This window comes from Salminus brasiliensis, chromosome 23 (genome assembly GCF_030463535.1).
Source record: "Salminus brasiliensis chromosome 23, fSalBra1.hap2, whole genome shotgun sequence".
NCBI classification, from domain to species: domain Eukaryota; kingdom Metazoa; phylum Chordata; class Actinopteri; order Characiformes; family Bryconidae; genus Salminus; species Salminus brasiliensis.
In genome coordinates, this window is record NC_132900.1 from 14,151,456 (window position 1) to 14,165,566 (window position 14,111).

The following is a 14,111-nucleotide window of genomic DNA, read 5'->3' on the forward strand; positions in this document are numbered from 1 at the left end:
TGTCCTGGCCTGGCACCTGCTTGATGTTACCGAAGAGAACGATGGACCCCAGACGGCTCAGGTGAAGCTCATCTCTGTGTTAGAGGACCGGACGCAGCCGAAAGCTCTCCCAGTTCTCTACAAAGTCAGCGCAGACAGACCTGTCCCGCAGCCAGCAGTGGAGTGAGAAGACCTGGGAAACATCTTCGCTCACATCGTCGCTAAGTGGTCAGGGGGTAGGAGACGATGATTCTGGTGTCTGGCTTTTTCCAGTGTCCAGAAGCGTACTGCAGTTGTACTTCAGGGCCACGCTGCATCAGGAGGAGAATAGTGGAGAACGATGGTGCCAAAGTCACATGGTGATGTCCAGGACATGGTCATCTGGAAAACAGGAGACCGCGGCATTACTCTTTAGGGTCGATACTTTTTTACAGAAGAATCTCCAACAGTGAGAACACCACCCTGAGGAGTTGATACACCGATAGTGCTGCAGTTAAAACGGTCGTGTTGAGGAGTCACAGGCAGCTTCCAGCCTCGTCTTCCATGGGTGGAGTTTGGACTGCCTCTACAACAACAGCTGGATCAGTCGGTCAGACTTGACGACCTCCCTGCAGAGCATCTGGAGAGCTTGTTCCTCCGCGGTCGCCAAAAGCAGTACAGATTGACCTAGCTGGACCTATAGATTCAGTAAGGGGGGGGTGAAGTTCAGAAAGGTTCCAGGTCTATATCGCAGTGCTACTAAATGACTTCATTCAAAGAGAGATGTGTATACGCTCAATAGGCAGGAGAAACAAAGCTAATAATTACCACTCAGAGCTTCTAGCAAGACACCAGCTTTAACATGCCTCTGACCGTTTCCACAGCTTAAACTATGGGGTTTTAGCGCCCCTACAAGGACGAAAAGAGGAATAGCAACAGCCTCTGAGCAGTAGTTCAATAAACACCAGAACGTTGACCAAGAACACAAATTTAGCACATATCCACAGAATTACACCATCCATACTAACCTAAAACAGCTCAGAAGAGTGAAACATGTGAAGAAATAATCCATGAAGATTCAGTAATACATAGGTAAATACTGAAGCTACATCGCTAAGGAGAAAGCAAGCATAGCAACAGAACTAAGCCAATCCCAAACTAAATGAAAAGCAGCTTAGTTTGTATCACAGAGCTACAGAGCTCTGTCACACCGCTCGTTCGCCATGCACACTGCTGCAAGATCACGCTGCTGCTTTACAGCGGAGGCTCCTGATTGGCTGAGACTACGCATTATATACTGACCAATGCGGCTGAAGCTTCGTGAATATTAAATGAGGTCACCAATTTAAGGAGCTTTAGGACAGATCCAGGTTGTAGATCCACTCAGATATTTACTGAGGATTACTCAGATGCAGCTGTGAACCTCCTGAAAACTAAGGGTGAAACAGTTAAAGATACTGAGAGATGTTTGATATATATATATATATATATATGTCTTCAATGACTCTACGTTGACAGGGAGAAAGCATAACCTTTCAAAGAGGAGAGTATTTGGAGCAGCATGCTACACTTATAAACAGGACCGATAGAAGCTAGAGTCAAAATGTGAAAGGGAGTCTTTGTAGGAACAGACAAGAACAGTCCATCATACCTAGTCTACTATCCAGACACAGGGAAAGCCCTTAAACACAGGCTTGTGAAATTTCATACAAAGTGCGTTAAACAGCAGCAAACCCAGACTGACCAGTCAATGAAAGCTGATGATCCTAAGATGAGAGGGGTGGACTAAGGCAAGGCTGGCAGAATTTGTTTAAAACATAGCGTGAAGAGCTGGGAAAACAACTAGCGCACTCGTCAGGAAGCGAGCAGGGGGGCGAAAGTCTTTTCCCAAACTGTGTGCAGAAGCATGCCGCAGTGCTCCTTCAGGACCTCAAGTCATGCTGTTGCAACTCAAAGGGAAGCAGATTGGTGACGCCCAGGACACCGGCACCTGGAAAACAGGAGATTGTGGCGTTACTCTTTAGGGTCGATACCTTTAAGTGTTTTATAGAAGATCTCCAACAGTGAGAACACCGCCCTGAGGAGTCTCTGCGATGAAGCACATGAAGTTGAAAATCTGAGGACCTCGGATTGGCTAGGAGGGGTGAACCCCGGCTGTGGTGGGGGAGGAGCCCTCGGTTTTTGCCCGTCACGCTGACACCCCCCAGGCTCTCAGATGCGGGAGCGGTGATGACGACCATCTGTGTCCGCTGCACCGGTGGTGCTGGAATTAAGACTGCCTAATTGAAGGGGTCACATAAAGCCTCCAGCCTCATCTTCCGTCTGGTGCGGTGGACTGCCTCTACAACAGCAGCTGGATCTGCTGGTCAAGCTAGACGACATCTGGAGAGCTCGTTCCCCCGTGGTCACCATGTTCTTCGAGATTAAACAGACAGATAGCGGTCAGTGAGACAGAACTCTGGAAGGTTATTAATGATTAGCTTCAGAACCTGAGATTTGAGTTGTGCATAGAACTGAACTGAATTGTGGTGATGCCGCCACGACCACTTCTGTGTGAATAACTGCAATAGCTAAAACCTTGAGGAGTTGATGCACTCAGAATGAAACTGCGACGGCCTTTGAATTCTCACCAAGGACGTGACAAACAGCTAGAAATACGGTCCCAAGTTCCCCATTAAAGAGTACAATAGGCTTTATTGCCTGAATGTGGTCAATGATCACAGTGATGTTACAATATGTGAAAAATTTCAGAGCATGAAATTCTTGTTCACTGTAATGATGTTTCACATTATGCAGTAGAGAGCATGAAGATCAAGGGTAAGATTGATAAACTGAACTGTGAAGTCTGCAGACAAGAGAAATCTGCTCAGAGTAGAAACAGAACCTGATGCTCGAGCAAAAGCAGTACATACTAACCTAGCTGCTCCTACAGATCCAGTGTGCAGTCTCTGTACTCCTGAAAATGAAGGGTGAAACTGTAAAAGCTATGGAGTGATGCTCCGATGCTTAGCTATAGCTAATGTAGGAACATGTTATGAAGTATGAGTGTGAGTAGGTGCTGGACAGAGAGATAATGAAGAGCTATAGCTAATGTAGGAGCAGGTTATGAAGTATGAGTGTGAGTAGGTGCTGGACAGAGAGATAATGAAGAGCTATAGCTAATGTAGGAGCAGGTTATGAAGTATGAGTGTGAGTAGGTGCTGGACAGAGAGAGATAATGAAGAGCTATAGCTAATGTAGAGCAGGTTATGAAGTATGAGTGTGAGTAGGTGCTGGACATATGACCAGCATCAATGTTAAAGTGCTGATTAAGTGTGTGTATCTGAGCAAACATCAGGGCACAGCAGGAGGAAAAGGGCACCACAGCACATGCAAAGAGATAGAGAGAAATGAAAGAAGAAAAGGAAGAAAGAAAGGGTTAGGAGACTTGTGTAAAAAAGCTCTGCTGAGTAGAGGGACAGGCCTGATTCTGGAACATGGATCAAAGGACACCTCCATGGCAGGGCATCTCCGTGAGAGAGAGCGAGAGAGAGAGAGGGGGGGGTGTTAGGATGGTTGTGTTGGAACTCTGCTGAGTAGCGGGAAACATAGAAATTCGGTTAATTCACTCCTGATTTGAGGGCTTTGAAAGATTTGTGCCTTGCAGATAATGTTTATTGCTTAGTGCAACGCAGGAACTGACACAAAAAAGAGCAACCCCAGACAGGCAGCTCAGGAAATGAGGGGGGAGATATCTAAAATGTTGATGACGAAGGGTAGATTAGAACTTGGTCTATAACTGGCCAGGTCATGGGGGTCCAGATTAGGCTTTTTAATAATGGGCTTTATAATCGCCAATTTAAGAGATTTAGGTATGAAGTTCATGCCAAGAGATGCATTAACTAGGTCAATTAATGGTTTACCAACCTTGGCAGTGCCTGTTTAAACAACGGTGTTTGTACCGGCTCTAATCTACATGATGACGATTTAGAGGAGCTCATTATATTGAGCAAATCGTCTTCTGTAACGGAGCTAAAGTACTGTAGGTATGTAGTGCAGCATTCATCATTGTCTATCGCTGTGGCTTGGGACTGACATTGATGATAAAATAGAGAATATTACACTAAAAATCCAAAGAATTTCATGATGTTGTTGCTGCTAATTTCAGCAGGGATAACTGAGCTAATTATCCCTACTGAAGAATAAGAATGAAGCTAGAAGAATAAATTAAACTGGTCATGCATTCAAATCCTGGCTACTTCCCTTTTTTCATCTGACAGAGGGTCTTTTAATTCTTAGAGTAGAAATATCCTGATCTAAATATAATGCCTCATCAGTGGACAATTGTGGCAAATCTAAGGAATGGAAAAAGGGGCAATATTTAAGCTTTCGTTGGGACATCTGGCTCTGAATATAAAGGCTGTAAAAAGCATCATTGCTTCTTGGTGACAAGGCAAGAAAAGGGACAAATCAAATGCAATAGAATTATTCCTAAAGAAATTATTCACTGCTCCCAACAAAACTCTGATCGTCCACTGAACCCTGACTGAACATAAGAAATTCGGTAATTCACTCCTGATTTGAGGGCTTTGAAAGATTTGTGCCTTGCAGATAATGGTTTACTGCTTAGTGCTCGGATTAAGATGCTGCCAGCAGTCGAGTAAAGACAATGTGGTAATGCATAGCTTAAGCTCGAAACTAGCAGCCAGCTGATCGAGAAATATCACCCCCTGATCTGTTTAATTAATAAATGATTAATGACTACTCATATCTGCTCCCACCACTAACTGAAAGTCCACTAGATTTGTTAGATAATCCAACGGAAAAGAAAAACTGGGATCTCTTGGATTTGGAGCGTGAACTGAAATAAAGGTCATTTTCTCATTTCTTACTTTTGTTGTAATGTGTGTTATTCTCCTTTCTTCATCCCGTCCTTGGTTTTAAATAGTAACCTCCCTATTCCTCTGTACCAAGATAAGAACTCCTTTAGTTGTAGCATTTGCAGCTGCAAAAGAAGCATCTCTATAGAATTTATTGCATTTGGGAATATTAACATCTCTCAAATGGGATTCTTAATCAGACCAAACTTGCACGTTTAAGAGGCTCATTTAGACCATTAAAATGTTCCAGCTCAAGACATTCAAAACCATAGAGATTCAAAATAAACTGAAGTATAGTAGTAGCCAAACTTTGAGCTGCTCTTGATAAAACTGTTAGGGTTGTCTTTCTCTGCGCCCTCCGGGAGACAGACAGTCTCCATACTGCAGGGTTTGTCTGAGATACACTGAGGGACACTGATATATTACTTTTCAAACAAGCAGAGAAATGACAGAATAAATGATTATAAACTCCAGTAAATCATGTAAATTAATAACCTGCCCACTATCCAGTTGCCTAACCTGGCGTCCTGTCTTTTTTTTTTCCAGAAGTGTGCGGCAGAGCTCCTTCAGGGCTTCACTGAAGTGGGCAGAGAAAAGTGGAGAATGATGGTACAGAAGCCACCTGGCGATGTCCAGGACTCCTGAGGAGGGGAAAAAGAAAAAAAAAAAGATTGAGGCGTTACTCTTTGGTCCCGATACTTTAAAGGGTTTTACAGTAGAACCTCCAACAATGGAAACACTGCCCTGAGGAGTTGTCCTCGGTGAGGGAGAAGGTGAAGCCAGTTAGTTACGGTGAAAACCGTCTGTGGTGGTGGAGGAGGCCTCTGCTTTTCCAGGCCACGGGCAGCCTCCAGCCTCGTCTTCAGTCGGTGGAGTTTGGACTGCTTCTACAACAGCAGCAGTCAAGCTTAACGACCTCCTTGCAGAGCGCCTGGAGATCTTGCGCCTCCGCGGGTCGCCAAGTTCCTCCAGAGTAAACGCAGATAGAAACACACCATGGTCAGGGAGAGAGTACTGTACAGTATGTTCATCATATTGTCAAACCATCTGGAGACAAATAAAACAATGTACAAATGGAGGATTCTTCTATTCAACCTTGGACAGAGCTCCATGTGACGCATCAGGTTCTCTGCTCTGTCGGATCAAGAATATTCTACTGGGTCTATTTTTAAGAGGAAATATCCCTATACTAGGACTAGCAGCAGAAAAACCTGAATCTGTACATTGTAGGTTTAGACTGAAAGCTCCAATAAGTCACGTCCTAGTAAATTTTGTGTTTTACTGATCTATTACCCAATTTCACCTTCACAGGACTGCAAAAAATGTTGAGTGGGAAGCCTGAACATCCACTGTTAGAACTGTGTCCGTACTGACGGATATGGGTACTGACTCCTTCATAAGTACTGAAACTGTTGCACTCAATTTATCTTATTTGGCACAGTCACCTCGGGTACAGAGTCTCGGAGTCAGTAGAGCGCCTGAACCGCCTCAGAATCACTCATTGGGATGACGGCGGCCGCCTCTGTCTGTTTCTGATCCTGTCTCTGAAAACCCTGGACCCAGAGGAATATTGGGATCTTGGTGGAACCTCCAAAACTGTGGTAGTGGGATTTGCTTCTCTGCACTTAAAGAATCAACTCGATCAGTCAGTCTTAGGAATGTAGAGAAACACTTTAATCCTGCAGTAAACGTAACGCCGGTGGAAGACTTCAGAACTGAGTCTGACAAAAACGCCTTGCTGTACAGTCAGTCAGTTACACGCGTCGGTGAGTGGGCGGAAGGGGGGGGGGTCTGGGGGGTTGAAGACGATGATCCTGGTGTCTGGCTTTTTCTGAACAGTGTACAGAAGTGTACAGCAGTGCTTCTTCAGGGCCAAGCTGCATCAGAGGAGAATAGTGAGAACGATGGTGACAAAGCCACCTGGCAATGTCCAGGACACGGGCACCTGCAAAACAGGACCCTCTGTGTCCGCCGCGGTGACATTGGAGGTGACAGGCAGCCCCCAGCCTTGTCTTCCACCAGTGGAGTTTGGACTGCCTCTACAACAGCAGCTGGATCTGCTGTAATAGCTTGACGACCTCCTGAGTAAAAACACAGAAGACAAAACAAATAAAAAGACATAGCCACAAAAATAGTACCAAGTCCCCCATTAAATACCAAGACACAGAAACTGAACCAAAAAAGGGCAACTCCAGACAGGCAGCTCAGGACATGAGGAGAGAGAGAAAAAGATGAAGATTAGAACAAGCTTTACGTTTAGTGACCTGTAGACCTGTAGCTGAAATAGTTAGAGACACAACCACAATAATAGTAATAAACAAGCCTGTAATCAGAGCAGGACAGAACACAGAACTGGAGAGTTCTCTGAAAGCTGGTGTAAAGAGAGAAGTTTTTACTCCAGATTTAAAGACAGAGTGTGGTCCTGATTCCTGTAGATTAACAGGGAGGTTGTTCCAAAGTTGGGGCTTTATAAAGAACGCTCTTCCTCCTACACTGGTTTTTCTAATACGTTGGACTGATAATAGGCCAGCATCTTGTGAGCGGAGTGTACGTGGAGGATTGTAAGGTGTAAAAAGTTCCTCCAGATAAAGTGGGTCAGACCATTGAGAGATTAATATGTTAGAAGTATTTTATAATCTATATTGAATTTAACAGGTACCAGTGTAAGGATGAAAGAACTGGACTAATATGATCAGATTTCCTAGCTCTAGTTCATACCCTGGCAGCAGCATTCTGAACAAGCTGGATCTTATGAGCGATTTACCTGGACTTCCAGCCTACAGTGCACTGCAGTCCAGCCTTGAAGTTCTGAATGCGTGCACCAGCTTCCCCCGGGATAGTATGCTGCGGAGTTTAGCAAATGTTGCGTAAATGAAGTTTTTTGACGATTTTCCTTTATAAAATTAATAGTTATTCAGATCATAATTTCAGTTTGAATACATCAAAGTAGATGAACACAGTGATATTGAGAAGAGAAATTAAGTTTTATAGGATTTACAGAAGTGTGCAATAATTATTTAAACAAAATTAGGCAGGTGCATAAAGGTGGGCACCCTTGTTTTATTGATTTGAATACCTTTAGCACTAATTAAAACACTAAATTTGTTTTCTAAGCTCACTGACCCTTGACCTACATATACATGTCAATCCAATTATGAGAAGGAGGTTATGGTGGCCAAATCTCCTCTTTGCATCTTCTCTGAAGAGTGGAAACATGGGAGCCTTAAAACAACTCACAAATGACCTTAAAACAAAGACTGTTCAACATCATGGTTTAGGGGAAAGATACAAAAATCTCAGATTTCAGCTGTCAGTTTCCATCGTATCCGTTACTGAACTCATTTCATATGAAACCTTTAGTATTAAATGAAACAAGTATTAAAGCAGCAGTAGGTGGAGAATCCATCTGTCCATTAATATATTTACTGAACGGTGGTAAAATATTGTAGATAACGCTCCTCATCTATATGTTTAAAAACATTATAATTCTATTTAAAATAACTTCATTGACAATGGCTGCTTTAGGGGCTAGAGATCATATATTTAACAGCCCAAATTTAACAGTAGAACTGCTTGTACTTGGAAAGATGGAAGAATTTCTATAAATTCTAACAGATTTTTAAAGCAGATTTTCTGACGTTACAATTACAAACCACAACAGTCTCAATACTGCAGGATTTGAGTGAAATGCTCACTGATCTATTACTTTTTAATAGAAGCAGAAAAGTGACAGAATAAATGGGTGGAAACATGTAAATCACTTACCTGCCAATTCTGCAGTTCATTAACCTGACAGTGTGACTGGGAAGGGCCAGTCAGTCCTGGCCTGGCACCTTCTTGATGTTCCCAGAGAGAACAATGTACCCAGGCGGCTCAGGTGAAAAGGCGTGAGACCTCAGCAGCTCTATATACGAATTCAATGACTCTACGCTGACAGAGAGAAAGCATAACCTTTCAAAGAGGAGAGTATGTGGAGCAGCATGCTACACTTACAAACATGACAGATAGAAGCTAGAGTCAAAATGTGAAAGGGAGTCTTTGTAGGAACAGACAAGAACAGTCCATCATACCTAGTCTACTATCCAGACACAGGGAAAGTCCTTAAACACAGGCTTGTGAAATTTCATACAAAGTGTGTTAAAGGACAGCAAACCCAGACTGACCAGTCAATGAAAGCTGATGATCCAGGGTGAGAGGGGTGCACTCCCCCCCATTCCAACAGCCAGCAGTGTTGATCAGACTCCAGAAGATGTTCAAGAGTCTTAAACTGATGCTCAAACAGAGGGAGACAGACATAGTACACACTTTTCAAAGAGAGATAGGGAAAGCACCTCAGGACTGGGTGTCAGATACTGAAGATCAGACACTGATCAAATTCATTTTTAAATACAAAAAAATAACAGAATAAATGGTTATTAAAGAGAAAAACCATGTAAAATTACTTACCTGCCAACTATTCAGTTCACCAACATCAGGAACTCGCTGCATCGGGAGGAGAACAGTAGAGAATGATTGTGCCAAAGGCATCATATGCTGCCACAGTGCCAAGGGAAGCAACCTGGCGAAGTTGGCATCTGGAAAACAGGAGACAGTGGTGTCACTCTTTGGGCTCGATACTTTAAGTGGTTTTCAGTAGAATCTCCATCAATGAGAACACTGCGCCTGAGGGGTTGCCCTTGAGGGATGAAGCAGGTGAAGGCTGCTGAGTAGAGGGACAGGCCTGATACTAAGACGCAGGAACTGAACCAAAAAAGGGCAACTCCAGACAGGCAGCTCAGGACATGAGGGGAGAGAGAAAAAGACGAAGATTATTTAAACAAAATTAGGCAGGTGTAAAAATGTGAGCACCCTTGTCGTTTTATTGATTTTAATACCTTTGAGCTTACAAAACAAATTTAGTGTTTTAATAATTAGTGCTACTGACCCTTGACCTACATATACAGGTGAATCCAATTATGAGAAGGAGGTTAAAGTGGCCAGTTGCAAGTTTTTCTCCTCTTCTTCTCTGAGGAGTGGAAACATGGGAGCCTCAAAACAACTCACAAATGACCTGAAAACAAAGATCGTTCAACATCATGGTTTAGGGGAAGGACACAAAAAGCTCTCTCAGATTTCAGCTGTCAGTTTCCACTGTGAGGAACACGGTGAAGAAAAAGGAAGACCACAGGCACAGTTCTAGTCACAGCCCGAAGTGGCAGGCCAAGAAAAGGCGAAGGATGGTGAGAAGAGTCATAGTCAAACCACAGACCAGCTCCAAAGACCTACATCATCGTCTTGCTGCAGATGGAGTCACTGTGCATCGTTCAACTATTCAGCGCAACGACCCAAAACACTGCTCAAAATCTACTAAGGCACTCATGCAGAGGAACAATGAAACCTGATTGAACTGGAGATATTTTGTAAAGAACGTCCAAAATACCTTCAACCAGAATCCGGACGCTCATTGGAAGCAATAGGAAGCGTTTGGAGGCTATTATTTCTGCAAAAGGAGGATCTACTAAATATTGCAATCTCGCAAAACAGTCCAATTTCCCACAATTAAAACAAGCACATTCTCTCCTGCCTTCAATCTCGCCTGCTCCAGAGTCCCCTGCCTCAGTCCAGCTGTACATTAACTGAGCTTGTAACAATGTCTTCTTTTTATTTATTTCCCGTGTATGGTCTGAACTCTTTGGGTATTATAAACTCTGCTCCCTTGTCTTATAACCTTCAAAATCTCTGATTTGAACAGTCCGGAAAATTTACTTTTTTTTCAAAACCTTGATTTAAAATCTTTAAATTTTCTAAAAAATAAATTCAGATCTCTTTACAAAATTCTCTAGGTTGAACAGTACTGAGAATTAAATATCCTATAATCTTGTCTTAGAAACTTTGACTTTGAATAAATTTTAATTTCTGAAAAAGTCTCTGCTTTAAACAACCCTGAGAATCAAAATATTCCAAGACACAATCTTAGAATCATCCAATTTAAAACAAATCTGGATCCCAATAAATTCCCCAATTCAGACAACTGTGAGACTGAAATTATCTTAAGGCAATGCTTTGGACATCTTCGTCCTTTGAGTCCGGATAGCTGCAAAAAGTCAAATGGTCTAAAACAAATATGAAAATGAAAATATCAAAGGGGTCCGGATTAAAGTAACCTGAAGGTCTAAGAATACAGCGTCTCGTCTCTTCCTGTTTATTGTAAATTTGTAAGACAAGCAGTCTAATTCATTTACTTATAGACACCTCGGGTACAGAGTCTCAGAGTCAGTAGAGCGCCTGAATTGACTCAGAATCACTCATTGGGATGACGGCGGCCGCCTCTGTCTGTTTCTGATCCTGTCTCTGAAAACTCTGGACCCAGAGGTATATTGGGATCTTCATATTCAGAGATTACCTGTATTTTTAGAGTTAGAGCTTTAAGTTCATTGTAAAATCGATTCATCCAGGGCCTTTGGAAGTCTTTTTGCATTTCTGACTCCCCCAATGTAATTAACAGACCTACGGCTTTGATTTAGTTTCACCGAGATCTAGTGAACTAAGGTGGTTCGCTTCAGAACGGCCTGGACATGTACTGGCTTAAGCAGGTTGGAGGTTTGGAGTCTGACTGTTTGAGGCTGTGGACTGGTGTCGTTTATACAGATAACAAGGTCAAACAGGTGCCATTAATACAGGTAACGAGTGGAGGACAGAAGGAGGAAGAGCTCCTTAAAGAAGTCTGCAGGTCTGCGAGAGACAAAAATCTTGCTTGTTTGTGGGTGACCAAATACTTTTTTTCCACCATAATTTACAAATAAATTCTTTAAAAATCCTACAATGTGTTTCCTGGATTTATTTTTCATTTTGTCTCTCATAGTTGAAGAGTATCTATAATAAATTACAGACCTCTTATTTTCCTAGGTGGGAGAACTTCACAATCAGCACAATCAGTGGCTGAAGAAATACTTTTTTGCCCCACTGTATATTTAACAGCCCAAATTCAATGCGGAACCGCTTGTACTCAGAAATATAAATTCAGATTTTCTGACATTTCAATTACAAACCATCCGGGGGACAGAGTCTCAATACTGCTGGATTTGTCTGAAACACTATGAGTGACACTGATCTATTACTTTTTAATACAAGCAGAAGAGTTACAGAATAAATGGGTGGAATCAAGTAAACCATGTAAATCACTTACCTTCCAACTATGCAGTTCACTAACCTGACAGTGTGACTGGGAAAGGTCAGTCAGTCCTGGCCTGGCACCTGCTTGATGTTACCGAAGAGAACGATGGACCCCAGACGGCTCAGGTGAAGCTCATCTCTGTGTTAGAGGACCGGACGCAGCCGAAAGCTCTCCCAGTTCTCTACAAAGTCAGCGCAGACAGACCTGTCCCGCAGCCAGCAGTGGAGTGAGAAGACCTGGGGAAACATCTCGCTCACTCGTCGCTAAGTGGTCAGGGGGTAGGAGACGATGATTCTGGTGTCTGGCTTTTTCCAGTGTCCAGAAGCGTACTGCAGTTGTACTTCAGGGCCACGCTGCATCAGGAGGAGAATAGTGGAGAACGATGGTGCCAAAGTCACCTGGTGATGTCCAGGACATGGTCATCTGGAAAACAGGAGACCGCGGCATTACTCTTTAGGGTCGATACTTTTTTACAGAAGAATCTCCAACAGTGAGAACACCACCCTGAGGAGTTGATACACCGATAGTGCTGCAGTTAAAACGGTCGTGTTGGAGGAGTCACAGGCAGCTTCCAGCCTCGTCTTCCATGGGTGGAGTTTGGACTGCCTCTACAACAACAGCTGGATCAGTCGGTCAGACTTGACGACCTCCCTGCAGAGCATCTGGAGAGCTTGTTCCTCCGCGGTCGCCAAAAGCAGTACAGATTGACCTAGCTGGACCTATAGATTCAGTAAGGGGGGGGTGAAGTTCAGAAAGGTTCCAGGTCTATATCGCAGTGCTACTAAATGACTTCATTCAAAGAGAGATGTGTATACGCTCAATAGGCAGGAGAAACAAAGCTAATAATTACCACTCAGAGCTTCTAGCAAGACACCAGCTTTAACATGCCTCTGACCGTTTCCACAGCTTAAACTATGGGGTTTTAGCGCCCCTACAAGGACGAAAAGAGGAATAGCAACAGCCTCTGAGCAGTAGTTCAATAAACACCAGGACGTTGACCAAGAACACAAATTTAGCACATATCCACAGAATTACACCATCCATACTAACCTAAAACAGCTCAGAAGAGTGAAACATGTGAAGAAATAATCCATGAAGATTCAGTAATACATAGGTAAATACTGAAGCTACATCGCTAAGGAGAAAGCAAGCATAGCAACAGAACTAAGCCAATCCCAAACTAAATGAAAAGCAGCTTAGTTTGTATCACAGAGCTACAGAGCTCTGTCACACCGGCTCGTTCGCCATGCACACTGCTGCAAGATCACGCTGCTGCTTTACAGCGGAGGCTCCTGATTGGCTGAGACTACGCATTATATACTGACCAATGCGGCTGAAGCTTCGTGAATATTAAATGAGGTCACCAATTTAAGGAGCTTTAGGACAGATCCAGGGTTGTAGATCCACTCAGATATTTACTGAGGATTACTCAGATGCAGGCTGTGAACCTCCTGAAAACTAAGGGTGAAACAGTTAAAGATACTGAGAGATGTTTGATATATATATATATATATATATGTCTTCAATGACTCTACGTTGACAGGGAGAAAGCATAACCTTTCAAAGAGGAGAGTATTTGGAGCAGCATGCTACACTTATAAACAGGACCGATAGAAGCTAGAGTCAAAATGTGAAAGGGAGTCTTTGTAGGAACAGACAAGAACAGTCCATCATACCTAGTCTACTATCCAGACACAGGGAAAGCCCTTAAACACAGGCTTGTGAAATTTCATACAAAGTGCGTTAAACAGCAGCAAACCCAGACTGACCAGTCAATGAAAGCTGATGATCCTAAGATGAGAGGGGTGGACTAAGGCAAGGCTGGCAGAATTTGTTTAAAACATAGCGTGAAGAGCTGGGAAAACAACTAGCGCACTCGTCAGGAAGCGAGCAGGGGGGCGAAAGTCTTTTCCCAAACTGTGTGCAGAAGCATGCCGCAGTGCTCCTTCAGGACCTCAAGTCATGCTGTTGCAACTCAAAGGGAAGCAGATTGGTGACGCCCAGGACACCGGCACCTGGAAAACAGGAGATTGTGGCGTTACTCTTTAGGGTCGATACCTTTAAGTGTTTTATAGAAGATCTCCAACAGTGAGAACACCGCCCTGAGGAGTCTCTGCGATGAAGCACATGAAGTTGAAAAT